This window comes from Alligator mississippiensis, chromosome 9 (genome assembly GCF_030867095.1).
Source record: "Alligator mississippiensis isolate rAllMis1 chromosome 9, rAllMis1, whole genome shotgun sequence".
In the NCBI taxonomy this organism is placed as follows: domain Eukaryota; kingdom Metazoa; phylum Chordata; order Crocodylia; family Alligatoridae; genus Alligator; species Alligator mississippiensis.
Genome location: NC_081832.1, coordinates 70,786,633 through 70,790,931, shown reverse-complemented (window position 1 = coordinate 70,790,931; position 4,299 = coordinate 70,786,633).

Here is a 4,299-nt window from a genome sequence, read left to right as displayed (position 1 = left end):
CTTTTCTAAGGCACCTATAGACCTTGCAAACAGGCTCAGAGCTGGATCCACATTATGTCAAAGCCGGTGGGAGCAGATCTTGTCCAGAAGGAGCTTAGTACTACCGTATCTCACTATCCTTAGCATCCTCCACGTGCCCAGAGGAGATGGTATTTTCATTTCTCAGGCGCAACCCCATTGCAGAACCGAGCTGACACACGAGCATCACGGCAGTGATCCCTCTCAGCATTTGCACACACGTGTTCTTCTGGCTCCTGTACAACACTGGAGACAACACACCTCGCCACACGGGCGGTGTGCTCGGCAGCTGCAGGCGCTCACTTCCCAGGTCTAGGTGCATTTTCAACCAGCCGCTTTTCTTCTTTTCTTTCCTCCCCTGAGTTCTGTCCTTAAAAGACTTCTATATTCTCTTGTCTCTTTTGAAGTATGAGCAAGGCATATGGAAGTGCGTGGGAATTTCATGGAGGCAACAGCCCCATAGTGACTGTTTTCATAGCAGTGTGCACATCACTTCGGAGCAAGGCATTACAGATAGACCAGAAATCCCCCATATTAACATAAGAACATAAGACAGTCCATACTGAGTCAGACCAGTGGTCTGTCTAGCCCTATATCCTTTCTCTGACAGTGCAGGAGTGGGTGCCTTAGAGGGAAAGACATACAAAAAACTAGAACTCTTGGTTCTAAAAGGATACCTTTTATTAGACCAACTGGAAAATGGCAAGAAAATTGTCCTTTTCTGCAAGCTTTCGGGATCAAAGTCCCTTCGTCAGGCTCTGGAAAAAGTATAGATGGTACAAGACGGTAAAAAGTCCCCATAGGTAGGAAATAAACTTCATTTTAAACTTAACTTAGAGGGAAAGTAAATTAACAGGCTATATCTAGAGTGATCTGTCATTTGTCACACATTGGCTTAGACATGCCAGAGGATACACCCCTGACTGTTGTGTTTAAGTAATGGACTTATCACCCATGAATTTGTCTAGTCAATTTGGTTTTTTGCCATAGGATGCATCATAAATGTTTCATCCTGTTTATGGTCAAAGTGACTTTCTACTGAGGCTGGCTGGAAGACTATTCTGTTCCCTGCAAAAAATTCAAGATGTTGACATCTGGCTCCATCCCCAAATGAACTGAAGACCTTTTGGGAAAAAATAATTTTGAGAGAGTTTTTCTCCCAGAACCACTGCGGTACTGGCTATTTTGGAAGCGCATGGACAACCTTGTGCTTACTCTTGCTTTAACCAGAAATTCCACCTTGGATCTGAAGAACCTTCCTGCCAAAATCAAAACCAGTATGTTTCTGCAAAGCACATTAGTTCTGATGAGCTGGCATTTTCCAACCAAAAATACTTCATCAGAAAGTTCCCAACAAGCTCTACTTTTCATATGGAAACAGGTATTTCTTTATGCTTCTGTTATCCAGAATGACTGTCAACAATCCAAGATATATTAACCTCAAACGTGTGACCCACCTGCAAAGAATTTTCTTTCTAAACCCAAAATCCACAGCACCCTTGCAACTTTCTTCCATCCAAAAAAGCAAGAAGAAGACATTTATGGGACAGGCATTCAGTGTGTATTGGCTTCAAAGGAATTATGCCACTTGACGCCAATCAAAGGACTGGCTCTGTAAAGCCCGAAAAAGAGGATGTAGATGTCAGATTTGCAGATACTTCTGGATTTTAGGCAATATGACCACATCCGATTTTTCTTTCAGATTTTATAAACAATTCTAACAAAATGAATAGTTTCAACAAAGCTCGGTAAAATTATTTTGCCCTTTTATTTTAAGCTATGATATTGTCATTGCACTTAGCACTTGATGCTGTCAATGAGATCACTACGAGTATTTTCCAGTTGTCCATGAAAGGGTTTTTTCCCCAAATGAAAACAAGAAAAAGCATGATTCTAAAGGATTTGGAAGGTTTATCCTCAAACTTTTCCCTCTAAATCCCCTTTGTTTTGAGTTCAAGTCTTAATGGAGACTTTTATAAAAAATGATGTGCTAGTGAAACATGTTGATTATAATAGAAACTTCTTTGCAGCCTTAACTATAATATTTTTGCAAGAGGGGAATGTAGTTTTGGAAAGAGCTGCATTATGAATGGTCACATGGAGTTGTCTGATACAAATGCAACACGGAGCCTTCAACAGGTTTTTAAATCAAAATAGATTAATAATTTGTTGTACACTTTTGCAATGATATGCCCTATATCTAGGCATCCAGAATTGCATTTAATAAGGGTCAGTATCTCGGCTCCTGTAAAATGATATCGTTCTGGTAAAGAGGCTGATTTACAATAGCTGAAAATCTGACCCTATTTTTTTCCCCCTGAAAGTAAAATATTGCCTTCTATTTTTAATGCTGTGGCTTGCAGTCATTTTCCGTACGTTTTTACCCTGATATTTGAGATTGTTCTTGAAATATGCAGTGGTTCCCAGCTTGTTCGGAGATAGGAATGAAAAGAGATGGCAAAATCCTACACTCCAGGCATATATTATACGAGCACACCATTAGGGTTGTGCTTGTTTTCATAAAAATATGAATTGCCCCCTTTGCTGCTCATGCAGCGTTACATATTTAAGGAAGTCTTTTCAATTACAGAAGTTGGCTGCCGGCCCTTTTTGGCGTAACAGACAAATATGTTTTTATCACTGTTGAAGTGTTAAGTTGTTAAGTTCTTTAATATTTCCTCTGAAAAGTAGGCTTGTTCAGCGAGGAGCTTTTGGTTGCAATGTCACAGTTTTTGTAGCTTACGAGATAAGTACATTTCACAAGTGGCCCTTGGAAGATTTTCACCAGCCCGAAGGAGGGGCCCGCTCTCCTGCTTTGGGCACAGGAATGGCATTCATAACCTCTCCCGAGCTCCCTGCTTAGCTTTGACATCAAATCCCCCTATAGCCTCGGGCAAGTCACCTAAACTCCCCGCCTCCCTTTTTTCCTGCCCATAAAACCCAGGTAATTCTTGCTCACCCACCTCACATGAGTGTTAAGAAGACTGGCTAATGGGTGAAAAGTGATATAAGTGTGCTGAATATTACTAGGCAAATGGTGAATGCTCCGCAGAGAAGGCTGTTATAAAGCACTGGACTTAGATGAGCCAGCTGAAAGCCAAATACTGCTTTCAGGTTTTGAATGCACTCTCATCAACTTCAGCCGGTGGCCCATTGTTTAACCTGTCACATAGGAGTCTGTGGTTGAATAGAGGCTTCTGCAGCCTGTGAAGCACATAAACATTGACCTTAAAGTGCTGCAGGGAAGATCCCAACCTCTTAGGTGGATTAACTGCTCTTCCACAGCCTTCATCAATACAGAAATATGAAGCACTGGCCACAGATCTCTCCACATGCACAAATCTGCCAGCCCTATGGTCATAAAGTGATCGGGAATGTCCATTCAGTGCTGGGTATGCCAAAAGGTTACATTCCCCGACGCACCATGAAATTAGGCTTACCACTTGCAAACATATTAAATGCCCCCTTTCTTAATACCCAAGCCAAGTTCGGACCCCTTTGGAACCACAAGCCGGTCCCTACAAAAATAGCACGGTACATAGTCCCAAATAAGCCTCACATGCCTATCTGGGTATCCTCAACCATGGAAAAAAATATCAGGACATTATGCAATTTCTGCCCTGGTGCACAGTGGTGAACTATTTCCAAGCTGTTCTGTATTGAAATAGAAGATTTCCCTTGTTTGCCGTATAGCTACAAAGAGCATCTTTCCGATGAGTATTAACTCACACGGCTCCAGATGCAAGCCTGGAATCTTAGGAAGCTGTTTTCCCAAACACATAAGATTCAGAGGTTGCCCATGTTATTGTCAAATGCAATTATGTACAGCGCTGTAAAAAATATTGCATCTTTTGTTTCACATAGCTGGGATGTTTTGCGGGAAAAGAAGACTTGGGACAAGCAGCGTGTTATCTAAAATGGCAATAACAACAAAGCTGAACAGCTGATACAAATCATCCATTTTATAAGTTATAATGCAGATAATGCAAGGAAAAGCAACGTTTAACAGAAACCAGATCTTTCAGGCTGTCTGCTGCATGCCACACATGGCTGAGCAATCTGAATTGCTTTAAACATTTCTTTGCAGCTTTCACATGTTTGTTGTAGGATTTTCATTCAAGTCTGGTCCAAGCTTAAACCTTCTCTCCCAAAGCGCTTTTGCATTTGAGAGGGAAGCTGGTTTGAAACTGTTGGGTCCTAATTTTTATATATATATATATATATATATATATATATATATATATTTTTTTTTTTTTTTTTTTTGCTAGCTGATCAGTTCCA